The following is a 24207-nucleotide window of genomic DNA, read 5'->3' as shown; positions in this document are numbered from 1 at the left end:
AAAATAAAGCAGCATTCTACTTGGTGGCTATTTTCAGCCTTTCCCCCAGAGTTATTTGCCTTATGAGATTTGCCTGAAAGTTCCTCCCAGGTTTTGTAAACTGACATGATTTGTGTTATGAACGTAGTCACTCTAGTTTTCTAAGAGGCCAATCACACATTTGAATCACACATTTTCACCAGGTCATCTATAGGCACTTTTTGTGCAGTGTTAACAACACCGTCTTCACCTTCACTATTTTTTTTTCCTTTTTTTATTGCATTTTAGGTTTTGGGGTACATGTGCAGATCATGCAAGAAAGTTGCATAGGTACGCACATGGCAGTGTGTTTTGCTGCCATCTTCCCCTTCACCCACATTTGGCATTTCTCCCCAGGCTATCCCTTTCCCCTTACCCCCCACCTGTGCCTCCCCTATTCCCCCCAGTAGACCCTAGTGTGTAGTACTTCCTTCGCTGTGTCCATGTGTTCTCATTTTTCATCACCCACCTATGAGCGAGAATATGCGGTATTTCATTTTCTGTTCTTGTGTCACTTTGCTGAGAATGATGTTCTCCAGATTATCCATGTCCCTACAAAGGACACAAACTCATCGTTTTTGATTGCTGCATGATATTCCTTGGTGTATATGTGCCACATTTTCCCTGTCCAGTCTATCATGGATGGGCATTTGGGTTTGTTCCAGGTCTTAGCTATTGTAAAAAGTGCTGCAATGAACATTCCTGTGCATGTGTCCTTATAGTAGAATGATTTATATTTTTTTGGATATATACCCAGTAATGGGATTGCTGGGTCAAATGGAATTTCTATTTCTAGGTCCTTGAGGAATCGCCACACTGTCTTCCACAATGGTTGAACTAATTGACACTCCCACCAACAGTGTAAAAGTGTTCCTATTCCTTCACATCCTCTCCAGCATCTGTTGTCTCCAGAGTTTTTAATGATCGCCATTCTAACTGGCATGAGATGGTATCTCAATGTGGTTTTGATTTGCATCTCTCTAATGACCAGTGATGATGAGCATTTTTTCATATGTTTGTTGGCCTCATGTATGTCTTCTTTTGTAAAGTATCTGTTCATATCCTTTGCCCAGTTTTGAATGGGCTTGTTTGTTTTTCTCCTGTAAATTTGTTTGAGTTCTTTGTAAATTCTGGATATCAGCCCTTTGTCATATGGGTACACTGCAAAAATTTTTTCCCATTCTGTTGGTTGCCAATTCACTCCAGTGACTGTTTCTTTTGCCGTGCAGAAGCTGTGGAGTTTGGTTAGGTCTCATTTGTCTATTTTGGCTCTTGTTGCCAATGCTTTTGGTGTTCTGGTCATGAAGTCCTTGCCTACTCCTATGTCCTGAATGGTTTTGGCTAGATTTTCTTCTAGGGTTTTTATGGTGCCAGGTCTTATATTTAAGTCTTTAATCCATCTGGAGTTAATTTTAGTGTAAGGTGTCAGGAAGGGGTCCAGTTTCTGCTTTCTGCACATGTTTGGCAAGTTTTCCCAACACCATTTATTAAACAGGGAATCCTTTCCCCATTGCTTGTTTTTGTCAGGTTTATCAAAGATTGTATGATTGTAGATATGTTGTGTTGCCTCCGATGCCTGTGTTCTGTTCCATTGGTCTATATCTCTGTTTTGGTACAAGTACCATGCTGTTTCGATTACTGTAGCCTCGTAGTATAGTTTGAAATCTGGTAGTGTGATGCAACTTGCTGTGTTCTTTTTGCTTAGAACTGACTTGGCTTGCGGGCTCTCTTTTGGTTCCATATGAAGTTCATGGTGGTTTTTTCCAGTTCTGTGAAGAAAGTCAATGGTAGCTTGATGGGGATAGAGTTGAATCTGTAAATTACTTTGGGCAGTATAGCCATTTTCAAGATATTGATTTTTCCTAACCATGAACATGGAATGTTTCTCCATCTGTTTGTGTCCTCTCTTATTTCGTTGATCAGTGGTTTGTAGTTTTCCTTGAAGAGATCTCTTACGTTCCTTGTGAGTTGTATTCCTAGGTATTTTATTCTTTTTTTAGCAATTGTGAATGGCAGTTCATTCTTGATTTGGCACTCTTTAAGTCTGTTATTGGTGTGTAGGAATGCTTGTGATTTTTGCACATTGATTTTGTATCCTGAGACTTTGCTGAAGTTGCTTATCAGTTTCAGGAGTTTTTGGGCTGAGGCAATTGGGTCTTCTAAATATACTATCATGTCGTCTGCAAATAGAGACAGTTTGGCTTCCTCCTTTCCTATTTGAATACCCTTTATTTCTTTTTCTTGCCTGATTGTTCTGGCTAGAACTTCCAGCACTATATTGAATAGGAGTGGTGAAAGAGGGCATCCTTGTCTAGTGCCAGATTTCAAAGGAATGATTCTAGTTTTTGCCAGTTCAGTATGATATTGGCTGTTGGTTTGACCTAAATAGCTTTTATTACTTTGAGATATGTTCCATCAATATTGAGTTTATTGAGGTTTTATAGCATAATGCGCTGTTGAATTTTGTCAAAGGCCTCTGCATCAATTGAGATAATCATGTGGTTTCTGTTTCTGGTTCTGTTTATGTGGTGAATTACATTTATAGACTTGCATATGTTGAACCAGCCTTGCATCCCCAGGAAGAATCCTACTTGATCATGATGGATAAGCTTTTGGATGTGCTGTTGCAATCGGCTTGCCAGTATTTTATTGAAGATTTTTGCATCTATGTTCATCATAGATATTGGCCTGAAGTTTTCTTTTCTTTTTGAGTCTCTGCCGGGTTTTAGTATCAGGATGATGTTGGTTTTATAAAATGATTTGGGAAGGATGTCCTCTTTTTGGATTATTTGGAATAGTTTCAGAAGGAATGGTACCAGCTCCTCTTTGTGTGTCTAGTAGAATTCGGCTGTAAACCCATCTGGACCTGGATTTTTTTTGTGTGGTAGGCTCTTAATTGCTGCCTTGACTTCAGACCTTGTTATTGGTCTATTCATAGTTTCAGCTTCCTCCTGGTTTAGGCTTGGGAGGACACAGGTGTCTAGGAATTTATCCATTTCTTCCAGGTTTACTAGTTTATGTGCATAGTGTTGTTTGTAATATTCTCTGATGATGATTTGAATTTTTGTGGAGTCTGTGGTGATTTCCCCTTTATCATTTTTTATTGCATCTATTTAATTGTTCTCTCTTTTCTTTTTTATCAGTCTGGCTAGAGGTCTGTCTATTTTGTTGATCTTTTCAAAAAACCAGCTCTTGGATGTATTAATTTTTGGAAGGGTTTTTCGTGTCTCTATCTCCTTCAGTTCTGCTCTGATCTTAGTTATTTCTTGCCTTCTGCTAGGTTCTGAGTTTTTTTGATCTTGCTCCTCTAGCTCTTTCAATTTTGATGATAGGGTGTCGATTTTGGATCTCTCCACTTTTCTTATATTGGCACTTATTGCTATATATTTTCCTCTGGAGACTGCTTTAAATGTGTCCCAGAGATTCTGGTATGCTGTGTCTTCGTTCTCGTTGGTTTCAAAGAACTTCTTAGTTTCTGCCTTCATTTCATTCTTTATCCATTCAACATTCAAGAGCCAGTTGTTCAGTTTCCATGAAGCTGTGCGGTTCTGAGTTATTTTCTGAATTCTTCGTTCTAACTAGATTGTGCTATGGTCTGAGAGACTGTTTGTTATTATGCCAGTTGCTTTGCATTTGCTGAGGAGTGCTTTACTTCCAATTATGTGGTCAATTTTAGAGTAGGTGTGATGTGGTGCGAGAAGAATGTATATTCTGTGGATTTGGGGTGGAGAGTTCTGTAAATGTCTATCAGGTTTGCTTGTTCCAGGTCTGAGTTCAAGTCCTGGATATCCTTGTTAATTTTCTGTCTGGTTGATCTGTCTAATATTGACAGTGGAGTGTTAAAGTCTCCCACTATTATTGTATGGGAGTCTAAGTCTCTTTGTAGGTCATTAAGAACTTGCCTTATATATCTGGGTGCTTCTGTATTGGGTCCATATATATTTAGAATTGTTAGCTCTTCTTGTTGTATCAATCCTTTTACCATTATGTAATGACCTTCTTTGTCTCTTTTTATTTTTGTTGCTTTAAAGTCTATTTTATCAGAGATGAGAATTGCAACACCTGCTTTTTTTTTTTTTTTCTCTCCATTTGCTTGGTAATTCTTCTTCCGTCCCTTTATTTTGAGACTTTGTGTGTCCTTGCATGTGAGATGGGTTTCCTGGATACAGCATACCGATTGGTTTTGGTTTTTTATCCAATTTGCCAGTCTGTGTCTTCTGATCGGTGTATTTAGTCCATTTCCATTTATGGTTAATATTTTTATGTGTGAATTTGATACTGCCATTTTGATGCTAGCTGGCTGTTTTTTTCATTAGTTGGTGCAGATTATTCTTGTTTTTAATGCTCTTTAGCATTTGGTATGTTTTTGGGATGGCTGGTACTTGTTCCTTTTTATGTGTACTGCCTCTTTCAGGAGCTTTTGTAAAGCAGGCCTGGTGGTGACAAATTCTCTGAGTACTTGCTTGTTTGCAAAGAATTTTATTTTTTCTTCACTTATGAAGCTCAGTTTGGCTGGATATGAAATTCTGCTTGAAAGTTCTTTTTTTTAAGGATGTTGAATATTGGCCCCCACTCTCTTCTGGCTTGTAGAGTTTCTGCCGAGAGATCTGCTGTGAGTCTGATGGGATTCTCTTTGTGCGTGACCCGACCTTTCTCTCTGGCTGCCCTTAGTATTTTCTCCTTCATTTCAACCCTGTTGAATCTGACGATTATGTACCTTGGGGTTGCTCTTCTTGCGGAATATCTTTGTGGTGTTTTCTGTATTTCCTGGACTTGAGTTTTGGCCTGGCTTGCTAGGTTGGGGAAATTTCCCTGGATACTATCCTGAAGAGTATTTTCCAGCTTGAATTCATTCTCTTTGTCACATTCTGGCACACCTGTCAAATGTAGGTTAGGTCTCTTCACATAATCCCACATTTCTTGGAGACTTTGTTTATTTATTTTTGCGTTTTTTTCTTTAATCTTGGTTTCTCATTTTATTTCATTGAGTTGATCTTCGATTTTTGATATTCTTTCTTCTGCTTGGTCAATTCAGCTGTTGAAACTTGTGCATGCTTTGCGAAGTTCTCATGTTGTGTTTTTCAGCCCCTTCAATTCATTGATATTCCTCTCTATGTTGTCCATTCTTGTTATTATTTCCTCAAATCTTTTTTCAAATCTTTTTTCAAGGTTTCTAGTTTCTTTGCATTGATTTAGAACATGCTCTTTTAGGTCACAGAGGTTTCTCATTATCCACCTTCTGAAGTCTGATTCCGTCATTTCATCACCCTGATTCTCTGTTTAGCTTTGTTCCCTTTCTGGTGAGGAGTTTTTGTTTTTTTGTAGGAGGCGAGGTGTTTTGGTTTCTGTTTTCTTCCTTTTTGCGCTGGTTTCTTCCCAACTTTGTGGGTTTATTCTCCTGTGATCTGAGTAGTTGCTGACTTTTTGGTTGGTTCTCTGAGTGGACGCCCAGATTGTTAATGGTGAAGTATTTCTGTTGCTTGGTTTTCCTTCTAACAGTCTAACCCCTCTGCTGTTCGACTGCTGAGGTCCCCTTCAGGCCCTGCTTGTCTGGGATACACCTGTAGCAGCTGTGGAACAGTGAGGGATGCTACCAGTTTCTTCTGCTGCTATCTTTGTCCCAGAATGATGCCCACCAAATGTCAGTCTGATCAGTCCTTTTTGAGGTGACTCTGGATACTCAGGGGTCAGGGAGCTGCTTGAGGAGACTGTCTGTACTTTATAGGAGCTCAAGTGCTGAGCTGTGAGCTTTGTTGTTCATTGAGGACTGTTCGGCAGATACTTTTAAGTCTGCTGCAGCAGAACTCATAAAACTCTTTTTTTTTCTCAGATGCTCTGTCTTGGGGCGTTAGGGCTTACTTTATGAGTATCCGTTGCACTTTTCTGCCCAGCTAGGGGGCAGTATAGTCACTATTTGCCTGCCGAGGCTCCACCCTGTTGGCGTTGGCTTCCCCTTACTGTGGTGGGCTCTGCTCTGTTGCTGTGGGCTTCACCCTGTCGCTGAGGGCTCTGCCTGCTGTCATGCGCTCTGCTCTGTTGCCTGTGTATTGGCGGAGTCTCTCATTATGGCGGGTTGCCTCAGCAATGGCAGGCTGCATCAGCAATGGGAGTATACTTCCGTAGGGGCGGATTGCCTCGGAAATGGGGGACGCCCCTCCCCCACTGAGCTGCATTGTCCCAGACTCAGTTGCATCTGCAGTGAAACTCTCAACCCTGGGTGTATGGAATTGCTGCTTTGCTTGTCCCTGTCAGGGTGGGACCTGCCGAGCCTGGTCAGCTGGCTCGCTGCCTCAGGGCCCCTCTTTTTCCCTTTCAAAAATTGAAAGGTTGACTCCCAGGTATTTCAGTCGCCTGCTGATTGCAGACCAGGATCCATGCAATTTCCTGTGCAGCGACCCACTGTGCGGGCTCAAATGTTGCCTCCCAGGAATCTCCTGGTCTGGGTCACTGTCCAAGTCCCGTTCAATCAGATGGATATGCTAATCTGCCCTCCCAAATCTCAGATTGCCAGTTTAACAGGGCATCCAGACTGGTGCGCCTTGTGTGGAGTGCCACTGCACCGCTGCACCAGCCAAAACAGCAGCGCTGGCCAAAACAGCTGCAGCAGTGCTCCGTGACTTTCCTCCACCTGGGAATCTCCCCGTTCTTTGGGCAACAAAGATCCGTCTGAAAATGCAGCTTGAACTCACCCTCTGAGCCTTCACTGAGAGCTGCAACCCAGAGCTGCTGCAACCCCGAGCTTCTCCTACTCCGCCATCTTGAAGAGTCCCATCTTCACTATTAACTATGATATTCATTCAGAATTATTTTGTTCTATTCACCATCACTTAATGAATAAATTGAAGCCTTATTACCAATGTTGAAAACTTCTTCAATATCCACTTTTTCTAATTTAGTGATGGATACTGAAGGTATAATTTTTGCACATGTAAAATTGGTTTGGGTAACTAGAAAAATACCCTTCCCTCAAGAAAAAATATTCAAATTATAATTTCCACATACTGGGAATACATTAAAATTTGTTGCAAAGAAAAAATGCAGTTTTAGATGAAATCAAAATTGCTAATACACTACTTAAAAAATTATACAAGTGTCAAAAATCATAAAGAAATAAAAAGTAAATTGTATCAAAGTGACAGATTCAGAGAAAAACTACCCTGGATATATTTAAAAATTGTTTTAATGACTTTTTTCCCACTTGCATAAAATACAGTCAATGTAATTTACAAATACCATTTTATTTAATATTCCTGTCACTGTTTTGGTTACTGAATATAAAGTGAGAAAACACAGAATCATAGGCTTTGATTTGTATAAAGGGAAGCTAAGATTCATCAGAAATATCAATAAAGTGCATAATTGTAAATGTGTTGATTATATGTATAATTTTGTTTAAAAACTTGCAGAATATACATAATTGAAAATTTATATGAGTTAGGATTAAGTAAGAATACATTGTTGAAATGTAAAGATGATAATGTTACTCATTTTGAACAAATGTCCTGAAAAGGACATTTGTTAGGCGAGGCATACATTTTTGTTTTCAGATATGTTTGAGTCACTAAATTTTCTGAATAACTTCACCTGTCAGGTTCTGTTTTACATGTGCACGGTGATAAGGAGCCTCTCCACTTGCACTGTCTGCATCCTGAGTGTGCTTCAGTCCATCACCTTCAGCCCCAACACTGTCTGGTTGATGAGATTTAAACATAAATTCAAAAATGACAATATTCTACCATTTTTCTTTCTTTGGTTCCTCAGTTTGCCTTTCAGAGTGACATGACTATTTACACTATAGATTATTCCAATATAACCCAGCCAGATCTACTGAATGTCGGTAAACACTATGCAGTGTCTCCCATGAACTTCATCAGGGAGGGATTGTTTCTCACTCTGTCCTTATTCAGGGATGTCTCTCTTTAGTAATTATGCTGCTCTCAGGTGCACACATGGTACTTTTTTAATTTAGATGTCAGAAGCAATCCCAGTGTCTTCACAATGCCAGCCTCTCCTCAAGTTCTTCCCCTGAAAAAAAGGGCCACTCAGACCTTCCTGCTGCTGATGAATGTCTTTGTGGTTATGGACTCACTGGACTTTATTGTCTCTTCACCCTCAGTTCTGTTATGGGTATTTGTCCCTGTCATCTTCTTGGTCAAAATGTTTGTTGTCAATGTCTATGCCACTGCCAGTCCTTTGATGCCAATCAGACCTGAGAAAAGAATAATCAATTTTCTGTAACAGTTTGAATGGCAGTGTCATTCATCTTTAACAAGAAAGCAATAAATTTTCTCTAAATATTAATTTTATCTTACCAATTAAATTGTTCAAGAATTTGCTATCTGGTCTCAATAAAGCATGTGAAATCGCATTTTTATAACACTAAAATATTTTTGAATTTGCTGGTGCCAAAAAATATGTGGTTCTTCAGTTCAATGTCCACCACGATTTGATACTTTCAAGGTATGTCTTTCACATCTTCATTTTTATTTTACTATCTTGCAAAAACAACTTTATATATATAAATAGTTTATACATTCATCTGTTGATAAATACAGGTTGTTTCAATATCAAATCAATAGAAATACTTTTTGAGATACTATTTATGACCTTTGGATATATACCTAGAACTGAGACTGATGGTAGTTGTACTTTTAAATATTTCAGAAACACTTACACTGTTTTTTCCATAAGGACTGTATCAGTTTACATGCTCACCAACAGTGTACAAATATTCTCTTCTCTGTGCATTCTCACTAGCACTTTCGTTTTTGACACTTTGGTAGTATATGTTATTATTTTTTTTTTGTATTTTTTTGAGAAATAGTCTCACTGTCACCCAGGTTGGAGTACAGTGGCTCTATCTCAGCTCACTACAACCTCCATCTCCCAGGTTCAAGAGATTCTCTGCCTCAGCCTCCCAAGTAGCAGGAATTAGAGGCACCCGCGACCTCACCCAGTTAATTTTTGTATTTTTAGTAGAGACAGGGTTTAACCATCTTGACCAGGCTGGTCGTGAACTCCTGTCCTCGGCCTCCCAAAGTGCTGGGATTACAGGCATGAGGTACCGTGTCTTGTTGGTAATATGTATTCTAACAAGCTTGAATTCTAAAAGCTCATTGTAGTTTTGATTTTCATTTTTCTGATGAGTAATAATTTTGACCATATTTTTATATTTCTGCTTGTCATTTTTATGTCCTTTAAAAAAAGGCAATTTAGATCACTTGCTCAATTATTATTCCAGTAATTGGCTTTTGCTTTGTTTCCTTTTTTTGAGAGGGTGAGATTGAGTAGTATGACTTTCTAGTATATTTCGAATATTGACTCCTTATTGAATACATGGTTTACAAATATTTTCCCTTATTCCATAATATGCCTTTTTATCTTGTTGAATGTTTTCTTTTATTTTGTGCAAAACTTTATAATTTGATGTAGTCTCACTACATTATGTTTGCTATTTTGGCCTGTGCTTTTCATGTCAAATTTAAAAAATCATCACCAAAATACAGTCAAAGAGTTTTTCTCTTGCGTTTTCTTTTAGAAGATTCATCACTTTAATTCTTATCTTTAAGTCTTTAACTAATTTTAAATTAATTTTATTTATTTATTTATTTATTTTGTGTCCTCTTCATCAATATTTTACAGTTTTTAGTATACAAATCTTTCACCTTCTCCGTTCAATTTATTCCTAATTATTCGATTTTTAAAATGCTTTTGTAAATGAAATGTTTTCTTTTTCAGTTACATTATTTTACTATATAGATTTTTATATAACAATATTGTATTCTGCAACTTCACTACATTAGTTCATTAGTTCTGACAGGTTATTTTTGTATAATGGTGAGTACTCTGAACCCTAGTTGTACTTTAATTGATATTTGCTCTTATTACATTATAGTTCTTAATAGTATAACCTGATGAATGTCTGCTGAATAAATTCAGTGGCATTCAAATCTTCTCATTTAATGTACTTTCTTTTTTTTTTTTTTTTTTTGTGACGGAGTTTCGCTCTTGTTACCCAGGCTGGAGTGCAATGGCGTGATCTCGGCTCACCGCAACCTCCACCTTTTGGGTTCAGGCAATTCTCCTGCCTCAGCCTCCTGAGTAGCTGAGATTACAGGCATGCGCCACCATGCCCAGCTAATATTTTTATTTTTAATAGAGACAGGGTTTCACCATGTTGACCAGGATGGTCTCGATTTCTTGACATCGTGATCCACCTGCCTCGGCCTCCCAAAGTGCTGGGATTACAGGTGTGAGCCACCGCGCCCGGCCTAATATACTTTTATTTGATATTGTAAAATCAATTACTGGCTGATCTGAAATTACTGGTCAAAATGCTTTTATTGAGAACGATCCAAGATGGCCGATCGCTAACATCCCGGTATTGCAGCTCTCAGGGAAGGCGCGGAGAACTAGAGGACGCCACACTTTCAGACAAAGTCTGGTCGCTCACGGAGCAGAAGATCCCCCAGTGGTGGAAACACACAAGTCGCCAGTGCGACTCTCGTGGTCGGCGCAGCGGTTCCGCCGGCACCTCAACCCGGCAGCGCTCAGTGCAGAGTAAACGGGACCGGTTCCCCTTCCGACCGAGGTTTGGAGCCTCGGGAAGGCAGAGTCACCTACTATGGAAACAAGAAGGAAGCCCGACAGGAGAATCCTGGGCAGAAAAGCACCATCAGTTTTAACGCTGCTGCTCTGGCCCTGGGAACGAACAACCTGGACGTCCACTCAAGAGACCTAATCTGAAAGTTGGTAATTTCAAAGACGACAGGAGGATAAATTTACAATGACGGGAAGAAACCAGCGTAAAAAAGCTGAGAATACTCAAAGTCAGAACGCCTCTCCCTCTAAAGATGATCACAGTTCCACATCAACAATGGAACAAGGCTTGATGGAGAACGAGCGCCTCCTGATGACAGAATCACTCTTCAAGGAATGGATAATAACAAACTTCAGTGAGTTAAAAGAACATGTTGTAGCCCAACGTAAAGAAACTAGGAACTTTGAAAAAAGGTTTGATGAAATCCTATTGAGAATAGACAACTTAGAGAGGAGTATGAGTGAATTAATGGAACTGAAGAATAAAATACAGGAACTCCGAGAAGTTTGCACAGGTTTAAACACTCGAATTGTTCAAGCAGAAGAAAGGATATCAGAGGTCAAAGTCCAACTTAATGAAATAAAACGTGAAGAAAATATTAGAGAAAAAAGGATAAAAAAGAATGAGCAAAGTCTCCAAGAAATGTGGGACTATGTGAAAAGACCAAATTTACGTTTGATAGGTGTACCTGAATGCGACGGAGAGAATGAATCCAAGCTGGAAAATACCCCTCAGGATATTATTCAGGAAAATTTTCCTAAACTAGCAAAGCAGGTCAACATTCAACCCCAGATAATACAGAGAACACCACAAAGATACTCCTCAAGAAGAGCAACCCCAAGGCACATAATCGTTAGATTCACCAGGGTTGAAACGAAGGAGAGGATACTAAGGGCAGCCAGAGAGAAAGGTCAGATTACCCACAAAGGCAAGCCTATCAGACTTACAGCAGATCTCTCGGCAGAAACTCTACAGGCCAGAAGAGAGTGGGGGCCAATATTCAACATCCTCAAAGAACAGAACCTTCAGCCCAGAATTTCATATCCAGCCAAACTAAGCTTCACAACTGAAGGAAAAATAAAATCTTTTATGAACAAGCAAGATTTTATTACCACCAGGCCTGCTTTACAAGAGCTTCTGAAAGAAGCATTACACACAGAAAGAAACAACCAGTATTAGCCTTTCTAAAAAATACACCAAAAAGTAAAGAGCACCAACATAAAGAAGAATTTACACCAACAAATGGATAAAACAGCCAGTCAACATCAAATGGCAGTAACCCTAAATTTAAATTGACTGAATTCCCAATCAAAAGACACAGCCAAAACCCAACGGCATGTTACATCCAGACCTGTTTCACATGCAAGGATACACAAAGACTCAAAACAAAGGGATGGAGAAAGATTTACCAACCAAATGGAGAGCAAAAATAAATAAAAAGCAGGAGTTGCAATTCTTGTATCGGATAAAATAGATTTTAAAGCAACAAAGATATAGTGGTAAAAGGATCAATGCAACAACAAGAGCTAACGATCCTAACACCCAGATAGGAGACTTAGATTCAATGAGACAGAAAATTAATAAGGATATCAAGGACTCAAACTCAGATCCAGAACAAGTAAACTTAATAAATATTCATAGAGCTCTCCACTTCAAATACACAAAATATACATTCTTGTCAATACCACATCACACCTACCCATTAGTTTAAATGAAACATTGATTGGCCATTATTAATACCCAATTTTTTTCAAAATAAAGCAATATTTCCATTTACTCTCCCTCTTTCTCTTCCTCTTTCTTCCTCTCCTTTACTTATTTTTTTTTCTTTCCTTCTCTCAAAAAAAAAGAAATTTAAAAAAATGTTTTTATTTATATGGTTATTAGTCAAAATTTCTAATAAAGTTATGTAGCATTATTTATGTTCACTTATCTGTATGATACTGTGAATTGGAGTATAAATAAATTCATTACCAAGGTAGAGAGTACACTAACCTATTGACAGTTTTTATCAATCTGTATTTCCTCCCTCCTCTCTCTTGTTTTTTTCTGGTGTTGTTTGTTTGTTTGTTTGTTTGTTTGTTTGTTTGTTTCTGAGATGGAGTTTTGCTCTGTCGCCCAAGCTGGAGTGACGTGGTGTGATTTTGGCTTACTGCAATCTCCACCTCCTGGGTTCAAGGGATTCTCCTGACTCAGCATCCTGAGTAGCTGGGATAACAGGCACCAGCCACCATGCCCAGCTAATTTTTGTGTTTTAGTAGAGGCAGTATTTTACCATGTTGGTCAGGTTGGTCTCGAACTCCTGACCTCAGGTGATTTACCTGCCTCAGCCTCCCAAAGTGCTGGAATTACAGGCGTGAGCCACTGTGCCTGGCCCCTCCCCACTCTTTGTATTATAGCCATATGTACCCAGCATTTAGCTTTCACTTATGGGTGAGAACATGCTGTATTTGGTTTTCTGTTTTTGCATCAGTTTGCTGAGGTCAATGCCCTCATGTTGCTTTAAATGGCATAATTTTTGTTTTTTAATGGCTGTATAGTATTCCATGGGTCTTTATCCAGAACACCACTGATGGGCACCTGGATTAAGTCTATGTCTTTGCTATCGTGAACACTGCTGTGATAAAAATATAGCTACATCTGTTGTTTTTTTTTTTTGTCGGATATTTATTTTCTTTTGAGTATGTACCCATTAATGGAATTACTGGGTTAAATGGTAGTTCAACTCTCAGTTCTTTAAGAAATCCCACAGCCTGCTTCCCACAGCGGCTGAACTAATTTACATTCCCTCAGAAAATGCATACGTTTTCTCTTTTCTCTACAGCCTCACCCATATGTGTTTTCCTTTTGACTTTTCAACAAAAGCCATTCTGACTGTTGTGAAATGGTATTTCATTTTGGTTTGGGTTTGCATTTCTCTAATAACTAATGATGATGAGCACTTTTACGTATCCTTTTTGAGTGCTTGTATCCATGTCTTCTTTTGAGAAGTATCTCTTCAAGTCCATTGCCCACTTTTTAATAAAGTCACTTGCTGCTTGCTTGTTGATTTGTTTAAGTTCCTTATAGAATCTGAATAATAGATGTCAGATGCCTAGTTTGTAAATCTTTTCTCTTATTCTGTGGGTTATCTGTTTACTCCCTTGATAGTTTCTCTTACTGTGCAGAGGCTTTTAATTTTAATTAAATCCCACATGTCAAATCTTGGTTAAATTGCAATTGCTTTAGAGGACTTAGACATAAATTATTATTATCAAGAAGGGTATTTTTTAAGTTTTTTAAGGTTTTTTATAGCTTGAGATTTTACATTTAACTCTTTAATCCATCTTAAGTTAATCTTTGTATGTGGTAAAATATGGGGAGTCTGTTATATTCTTTTGCATATGACTAGCCAGTTATCCTTGTATTATTTATTAAATAAAAAGTCGTTTCCCCCTTCCTTACATTGGTCAACTGTATTAACAATGAGGTGGTTTCAGGCATGTGGCTGTAGTTCCTTGCTCTCTATTCTGTTTCATTGGTCTGTTTGTTTTTCTACCAGCACCATGTTGTTTGGATTACTTTAGTCTTCTACTATAGTTTGAAGTTATGTGATATAATGTCTCCAAATTTTAGATTTTTTTTCTATTCTGTAAAGAATGGCACTAGTAGTTTGATAGGAAAAGCACTGAATCTGTAAATTGCTTTGGCCAGTATACTCATCTGCACATATCCCAATGTGTGCTCTGTAATTGATGAGTGAAGTGTTTTGTAGGTCCAATTTGTCAAGCACTAAATTTAAATGCAGAGTTTAAAATTAGTTTTCTGCTTCAATAATGTGTCTAATATGTCACTGGGGTATTAAAGTTACTTACTATTATTGTGTGGCTATTTAAAATCTTCTCAGAGGTCTAAAAGTAGTTGTTTTAAAAATCTATGTGCTCCAATATTGGGTGCATATATATTTAGAATAGTTAGTCTTAAACTGAGTTGGATCCTTTGTCACTATGTCATTCCCTTCTTTGTTTTTACAGATGTTAAATTCTGCTTTACCTGCTCTAAGAACAGCGACCTTTGCTTTTCTTTATCTGCACGATACATCTTTCTCTAACCCTTTATTTTGATCTAATAGTGTCATTACACATGAGATAAGTATCTTAAGGACAGCAATAAGTGCACCTTGTTTTGTGGTTTGTTTGTTTTTGAGACAGGGTCTATTTCTGGCATCCAGGCTGAAGTGCAGTGGTGTAAACTCAGCTTGCTGCAGCCTCTCCCTCCCTGGCTCAAGCAATTCTCATGCCTCAACCTTCCAAGTAACTGGGATTACAGGCATGTGCCACTGCAACATATGGCTAACTTTTATGTATTTTTAGCAGTGACAGGGTTTTGCCACGTTGAGCAAGCTGATCTTTAACTCCTGGCATCAAGTGATCCACCTGCCTCAGCCTCTCAAAATGCTGGGATTGCAGGTGTGAGCTACCTTGCCCAGCTGCATCTTGAATTTTTTTTAACCAACTTGCAACTCTGTTCTTTTTAATGAGTGTAGTATTTAGACGATTTACATTCAAGGTAAATATTGATATGTGAGATTTTTATCCTATCATAAAGTTGTCAGCTTATTGCTTCGTAGTTTCTGTTGTGTGGGTTTATTGTAGTCTGTGTGGGCACTTTACCTAAGTGTGTTTTTTGTGGTAGCAGGCTTTTGTTTGTTTCTTTCCATGTTTAGAGCTTCTTGTTTAGAACATTTAGAACTTGGTTAGAATTGAAGATTCTAACGAAGTATTTCTTATTCTGTCAAATACTGGATATCTTTTCATATCCTGTTAAAGATTGGTTTCTTTTAGAATGCTGAAATTGGGTCCCCAATCTATCCTAGCTTATAAAGTTATTGCTGAGAAGTCCCCTGTTAGTCTAATGGGGTTCTCTTTGTGATCTGACCTTCTTCTCTATAGCCTTTGTAATTTTATTTTTAATGTTGTTATTGGAGAGTTTGGTGACTTTATGCCTTCATTATGTTTATTTTGTGTAGTAACTTGCAGGTATTCTCTGTGTTTCTTATATCTGGATGAGCACCTCTGTAGCAAGGTTAGAAAACATTTCTCAAATTATTTCCTTAAATGTGTTTTCTACATTGTTTACTTTTTCTCCTGCTCTCCCAGGAATGCCAATAATTCATAGGTTTAGTTGCTTTACATAATCTCATATTTTTCAAAGACTTTGTTCATTTTGTAAAATTCTTTTTTGTTTAATTTTGTCTGACTAGGTTAGTTTGAAAGACCAAAATTTTGAGTTCTGAAATTTTTTCTTTTGCTTGGTCCAGTCTACTGATAAAGTTTTTTTTATATATACATATGTATATATAAAATATATATATATACACATATATACACACACACACATACATACATATATATTTTTTTATTGCATTTTAGGTTTTGGGGTACATGTGAATAACATGCAAGATTGTTGCATAAGTACATACATGGCAATGTGGTTTGCTATTTTTCTCCCTGTCACCTATATCTGGCATTATTCTCCAAGTTATCCCTCCCCAGCTCCCCAACCCCCCACTGTCTTACCCTTGGCCACCACCAACAGACCCCAGTGTGTGATGATCCCCTCTCTGTGTACTTGTGTTCTCATTGTTCATCACCCATCCAAGAGTAAGAACATGTGGTGTCTGATTTTCTGTTCTTGTGTCAGTTTGCTGAGAATGATGGTTTCTGTGGTGATATCTCCTTGATCTTTTTTATTGCATCTGTTTGATTCTTCCCCTTTTCTTTTTATTAATCTGGCTAGTGGTCTGCGTATTTTGTTGATCTTTTAAATGAACCAGCTCCTGGATTTATTGTTTTTTGAAGGGTTTCTTGTGTCCCTGTCTCCTTCAGTCCTGCTCTGATCTTACTTATTTCTTGTCTTCTGCTAGCTTTTGAGTTTTTTTTTATCTTGCTCCTCTAGCTCTTTCAATCTTAATGATAGGATGTCGATTTTAGATCTTTCCTGGCTCCTCGTGTGGGCATTTATTGCTACAAATTTCCCTCTAGACATTGCTTTAAATGTGTCCCAGAGATTCTTGTACATTGTGTCTTCATTGTCCTTGGTTTCTTAGAACATCTTTACTTCTGGCTTCATTTCATTGTTTATTCAGTTGACATTCAGAAACCAGTTGTTCAGTTTCCATGACGTTGTGCAGTTTTGAGTGAGTTTCTTAATCCTGATTTCTCATTTGGTTTCACTTACGTGAGACTGTTTGTTATGATTTCTGTTCTTTTATGTTTGCTGAGGAGTGATTTACTTTCAATTATGTGGTCAATTTTAGAGTAAGTGTGATGTGGTGCTGAGAAGAATGTATATTCTGAGGATTTCAGGTGGAGAGTTCTGTAGTTGTCTATTAGGGCTGCTTTGTCCAGGTCTGCATTCAAGTCCAGGATATCCTTGTTGATTTTCTATCTCATTGATCTGTCTAATATTGACAGTGGAGTGTTAAAGTCTCCCACTGTTATTGTGTGGAAGTGTAAGTCTCTTTCTAGGTTGTTAAGAACTTGATTTATGTATATGGGTGCTCCTGTATTGGGTGAATATGTATTCAGAATAGTTAGCTCTTCTTGTTGTATTGATCCTTTTACCCTTAAGTAATGCCCTTCTTTGTCTCTTTTGATCTTTGTTGGTTTAATGTCCATTTTATCGCAGACTAAGATTGCAACCCTTGCTTTTATTTTTTTTTTCTCTCCATTTGCTTGGTAAATCTTCTTCCATTCCTATCTTTTGTTTGTTTGAGTATTTGTGTGTCTTTGCTTGTGAAATGGGTATCCTGAATACAGCACATTGATGGGTCTTGACTTTTAATACAACTTGCCAGTCTTGTCTTTTGATTGGGGCATTTACTTAGTCTGTTTACATTTAGCATTAATATTGTTATGTGTGAATATGATCCTGTCATTTCTCTTACTGGCTGTTTGTTCTGCCCATTAGTTGATTCAATTTCTTCACTGCATCATTGGTCTTTACCGCTTGATACATTTTTGCAATGGTTGGTACTGGTTTTTCCTTTTCGTATTTAGTGCTTCCTTCAGAAGTTCTCATAAGGCAGGTCTGGTGGTGATGAAATCTCTCAATAATTGCTTGTCTGCAAAGGATTTTGTTTTTCTTACTCTTATGAAGCTTAATTTAGCTGGATATGAAATTCTGGATTGAAAGTTCATTTCTTTAAGGATGTTGAGTATTAGCCCCCGCTCTCTTCTGGCTGTAGGGTTTCTGGCAAGAGATCTGCTGTGAGTCTGATGGGCTTCCCTTTGTTTGTAACCTGACCTTTCCTTCTGGCTGTCTTTAGCATTATTTCCTTCATTTTGACCCTGGTAAATTAGATGATTATGTGCTTTGGGGTTGCTCTTCTTGAGAAGTATCTTTGTGGTGTTCTCTGTATTTTCTGTATTTGAATGTTGGCCTGCCTTGTTAGGTTGGGAAATTTCTCCTGGATAATATTCTGAAGAGTGTTTTCCCAGTTTGGATTCATTCTTCCCATCACCTTCAGGCACACCAATCAAGCACATCTTAGGTCTTTTAACATAATCACCTATTTCCTCCAGACTTTGTTCCTTCCTTTTCACTCTTTTTTCTCTCCTTCTCATTTTATTTCATTGAGTTGATCTTTAGTCTCTCATATCCTTTCTTCTGTTTGGCTGATTCAGCTATTAAAACTTGTGTATGCTTCGCAAGCTCCTGTACCGTGTTTTTCAGCTCCATCAAGTCATTTGTGTTCTTCTCTAAGCTGCTTATTCTCATTAGCATTTCATCTAACCTTTTTTTCAAGGTTTTTAGTTTCTTTGCATTGTGTTAGAAAATGTTTCTTTAGCCCAGAGAAGTTTGTTATTACTCACGTTCTGAAGCCTGTCTTCTGTCATTTCATCAAACTCATTCTCCATCCTGTTTTGTTCCCTTGCAGTTGAGGAGTTGTGATCCGTTGCAGAAGGAGTGTTCTGATCTTTGATAATTTTATCTTTTCTGTGCTGGTTTCTTCCCATCTTCATGGGTTTATCTACCTTTGATATTTGTAGTTGATTATTTTGGATGTGGTCTCTAAGTGGACGTCCTTTCTGTTAATGTTGAAGCTATTTCTTTCTGTTTTTGTTTGTTTGTTTTCATTCTAACAGTCTGTCCCCTCTGGTGTACGAGGTGTTTTGTTGTTGTTGTTTTGTTTTGCTTTGTTTTGTTTTGTTTTGTTTTGTTTTGTTTTGTTATACAGGGCACAGGTTGCTGCTTGAGAAGCAATCTGTCTTCTGTCTGCCTGCAGCAATCTGTCTTTTGTCTGCCTGCAGAGGAGCTGCTGAGCTGTGTCAAACTCAGCCCAGAGGCTGTTTAGACTTCCTTTCACTTTTGTTTACACAGGTGAGATTAGACCAGCCTTCCCAATGACGGATGTCCTTTCCCCCACCGAGCCAGATTGTCCTGGGTCCAGCTCAATCTGATGTACTGGCTGGGAAACTCTCAAGCTAGAGGGCTGTAGTTTGCTGGTTTTTGTGGGGATGGGATCTGCCAAGCCATATCACCTGTCTCCTGCTTTCAGCTCTTCCTCTTTCTGGGGGGCGGGTAGATCTGTCCCACAGGTGCTCTCAGTGCTTACTAAAACCTTCACCCAGTTCTGTGCCAACAACTCATGGCACTCCGCTGGCCAGAGATGTTGCTAAGACCTGCGCTGGAAACTCATGGCACTTCTCAGCCTGGTGGCGTTCTGCCAGACTGTGGGTTGCAAAGGGCATGGGAGAAGCACAGTATCTGAACCAGATGGCTGAGGGGGAAAAGTACCTTATCCTCCAGTCAGTTGCGTTTCCCAGATTGGTCAACACCCTGCCCTGCCTGAGTTCACCCTCCCTGGGCTACACCCACTGTCCAACCAGTCTCATTGGAATGAACCTGGTACCTCAGTTGGAAATGCAGAGATCACTAGTCATCTGCATCCTTCTCACTGGGAGCTGTAATCTGGAGCTGTTCCTGTTAGGCCATCTTGGTGGGAGTCTCCTCTTTATTTTTTTTTTATGATATTTGGCACACATAATTTTTTTCAGCAGTGTATTCGCAATCTTGATTTCACCTACCACAATTTCTTTGCAATAAATTTTAATATATTCCAGTATCTGGGAATTAGAATTTGAATTTTTTTCTAAGACAAGTGTATTTTTCTACTTACCCAAACCCATTTTACATATGCAAAAATTATATCTTTAGTATTTATTACTAAATTAGAAAAAGTGGATATTGAAAAGTTTCAACATTGGTAATAAGACTTCAATTATTTATTCATTAGCTGATGATGAAACAAACCAAAATGGTTCTGAACAAAGATTATGGTTAATAATGAAGATGAAGACGATGTTGTTAACACTGCAAAAAAGTGCCTATAGATGACCTGGTGAAAACGTGTGCTTAAAATGTGTGATTGGCTTATTGAAAAACTAAAGTGACTACATTCATAACAGAAAAACAATCATGTCAGTTTACAAAATTGAGGAGAAACTTTTAGGCAAATCTCATTGATAATAACTCTCAATAGTAAATAACTCTGAAGGAAATATTTAACATAGTCATCAAGTAGAACGCCTCCTCATTTTTAAAGGACTCATCTCTTTGTCCCTTAACTGTTTCTGATGTTTCTTTTCATCTAGAAAGTGCAGTGTACAGTAAACATTTAATTAAAATAGAGCATTTTAGTCTGATACATGAAGACTGAAGTTCTGCTATTGTTTGATTTAGCTGTTGCTTAACAACTAACGTAGGTATTCTCGTAATTCTACTGTGCAGCTTAGTTACCATGAACACATTAGTTTTCACCATAATAGTGTTATGTCATACTTTTTATTGTTTATTATACATGTGTTAATAAGTTTAAGGAAATGACTGCTTATTACTTGTATATAAATTCAGAGTCAGAAATAATGATGATGCAAAAAAACAGAGATTGTTTAAATGGGTGGTTAAAATAGTAATATCTTTGCTTTTCTAGGGGTTTATGTACACAAATTTTACTTTATAAAAAAATTATTAAAATATCATATGAAGTTGACTTCAGTCTATGTGTACAAGGTGTATATAAAATATAAATAATTTTTTAAATTTCAACTTGAGTCTTATTTATAACTTATTATGTACATAAAATATTCCAAAATCAAAAAATTTAAACTCAAAACAGTTTTAGTTCCAAGCATTTTGGTAAGAGATACTCAATCTCTATATAGTAACAAATTATCTTCAGAAACACACCCAGTAACAAGTACTCACAAGAAATAGAACAATACAAACTCTCATGAGGCCCCCTCATATTCTCCTCTCAAATTATTGCCCTTCCTTCCAAAATAATAACAAACATTCTAACATAATTTTTTGTGTGTTTATAAACTTTATTTAAATAGAATTATAAATAATGAACCAATTTATATCAGTTTAGTTGTGTTTTTTTTTTTAAAGTTCAACCTTTATTTTTTATTCAGGAAGTACATGAAAGTTTGTTGCATGGATGTGTTGTGTGATGTTGATGTTTGAAATATGATCGATTCTACCCCCAGGCAGTGAGCAGAGTGCCAAATAGGTAGCTGTTCAGCCCTTGCACCTCCCCTGGCCTCCCACTCTAGAACTGACCAGTACTCAAAGATTTTTCACACCTTTATGTTTATCTCTTTCCAATATTTATCTCCCACTTATAAGTGAAAACATGTGGTAGTGGGTTTTTTGTTTGTTCCCTTAGGATCATGGCCTCCATCTACATCCATGTTGCTGCAAAGAATATAATTTTGTTTTTATACTTGTGTAGTCATTCATAGTTACATATGTGCCAGATTTTAAAAATTCAATTTACTGATAGTCACCTAGATTGATTCTATGTCAATTCCATTCACTATGTCATTCCATTTCACTATTCCTATTGTGAATCGTGCTGCAATAAACATGCAAGTCAATGTAGGGTTTTTTAATGATATATTTCCCTTTGTGTGGGTACCAAGTAATAGAATTGCTGGGCTTAATATTTAAGTTCTTTAAAAGTCTTCAAACTACTTTTCACAGTAAATGAACTAATTTACATTCCCACCAGCAGTGTGTAAATGTGCCCTTTTGTCTATGGCCTTACCAGCATACATTATCTTTTTAAAACTATTATTAAAATTCCATTCTGACTAGTGTGAGATGGCATTTTACTTTAGTTTTGATTTCCATTGGAACAGGACTATGCATCACTCATGGCAAGGCCTTAGGACAGAGCCCAGGGAGTTTCCATATTTGAGTCTGGGTCCTGGGTCTGTCCTGGTCTTCTTGAGTTTCTGTCTGCAGAGATTCCTATGTGGCTGCTCTCACCACAGCCCAGTGGTGGCTGTGGTTGCTGGTGTAGTGCACCTGCTCTTTTTCCAAAGAGAGGGAGGAGTTTGTTCCATCAAACACCTCCTCATTGTTCTGAATGAAACTCTGTAAAAAGTGCCTAGAAGCCACGCAAAGAAAAATCAGTGGCCTGACTTGTTTTCAGCATAGTTGATTCTATAGTCCACAACAGCTGGAAAAAAGCACTAAGCAAGTATATGTGAAAGAAAAGAGCAAGTGCTATAATATAAAGCAGAGTGTTGAGAAGAAGAGCTGGAAAATTATTTCATGGGGGGACCCAAAGCCTTCACTCAGGTGACTTTTAATCCGTGATCAGAATGACAACAGGGAGACATCCCTGCACAAGAATGTGTCAGGGAGAAGCCACCCGTAGTAAAGAGACTCACAGGCGTGAGTTTGGCAGGAGTTAGAAAGGGACCAGTTAGGCTGCAGACAGCCCAAAGAAGAGATACGCAAATGAATTGAGAATCCTGGGGCCTGGAGGATAAAGCTAGATATTTGCTCCTTTCTGACAACGTTGCCCTAAATATTAACAACATTCAACAACATATATTATCTCACAATTTGTGTGGACCAGAATTTGGAAACAGTTCACTTGGCTACCTCTGCCTTCAGGTCTTTTATGAGATTGGGATTGTGGCCTCAACTGAAGCTGGACTAGGAAAGCATCAGCTTTTATGCTCACTCATGTTAAAATTGGCAGGGTTTAGTGTGGACTGAGAGCCTGACTTTTCTTCTGTCTACTGGCCTGAGCACTCCTTCGGGTCTTTGTTATGTGGGTCTGTACATAGAGCATCTGACAGCATTGGAGTTTGCTTCCTCTGTTTGAGAAATATGATAGAGAGATAGAATTAGACAAACAGGTTCACACAGTGACAGAGAGAGAAAGATTGAAGGAACAAATAGAAAAAACCCAATAACAATATATTATACATATTATTATATTATATAATTATAATATAAAGTATTATATATAAGTGTATTTTATATTATACATATATAATATATAGTATATAATCTGTTATAAGTAAATATGTAAATTATATAGTTGTATATTCTATGTTTATGTTTTTTACATATAAATTTTACCTTTGATTCCATTTTTTGACTGGCTAATTTGTGTTTTTGAAATTTTCTTTCAAAAAAAGTAAAAAGCAATTTATATTTCATTGATAAAAAACATTTATACAAGAAACATAGAAATAAATACATGTAAATATTTACATTCATAAATAAAATTATATAAATATTTATATACATAAATAAAACCATATTTATATACATAAATAAAAATATGTATTTATATAACATATAAATACATAAATATATAAATTTATATACAATAGTTGTATGTAAATATTTGTAAAATATAAATATGTAAGTATATAATTTTATATATAAATTTAATAATACTTATTTGCATATAAACTACATACATATAAAATATATATTTATAAAGAAATACAATATATGAATAAATAAATATATATAGATATATCTACCCCTCAATACTGATTCTCCAGAGTTAGTTAACAGTAGGCATTGGAATTATAGTCTGGGAAAATATAGTATGTGTACATGGATTTCATACACAAAGTTTTCTTTTTCACAAGTGGTACCATACAGGTTACTTCCTTATTACCGTCTTTTACTTTACAACATTTTGTAACATCTTTATAAGTTAGTAAATTAAAATTCTCTGGTTATTTATGGCTGCATAAAAAATATTCATTTCAAAATTAAGTTAGTTAACACAATAATTTATGACTGCTTCTTGTAGTTTTGTGGATTGGGAATTTAGATAATGCATGGTGGGGGTGGCTGGTCTCTGCCCCACAGAATCTGTGGCCTCCTCTGGGAAGACTCTCACAGTAGGGGCTGAAATAGCTGTGGACAGGCCCCCCAGAGCCTCCCTTTCCCTTCCTGTCTCTCTTTTTCTCTTCAAAATCACACCACTGCACCCCATCCTGGAGAACATAGTGAGACTCTGCCTCTAAATAAATAAATAATATTTAACAATTTAAAAAAGAAGAAAAATCACAGCTTAAAAACAAATCTTGTCTCGGTGCAATGGATTGCATGTGTAATTCCAGCACATTTAGAGGCTGAGACATGTGAATTACCTGAGGTCAGAGGTTCAAAACCAGCCTGGCCAACATGATGAAACCCTGCTTCTTCTAAAAATACAAAATTAGCTGGGAGTGGTAGCACATGCCTGTAATCCCATCTACTAGGGAGACTGAGGCAGG

This window comes from Callithrix jacchus, chromosome 14 (genome assembly GCF_049354715.1).
Source record: "Callithrix jacchus isolate 240 chromosome 14, calJac240_pri, whole genome shotgun sequence".
Taxonomy (NCBI): domain Eukaryota; kingdom Metazoa; phylum Chordata; class Mammalia; order Primates; family Cebidae; genus Callithrix; species Callithrix jacchus.
The sequence above is the reverse complement of the archived record's forward strand: the minus strand, read 5'-3'. Positions refer to the sequence as shown.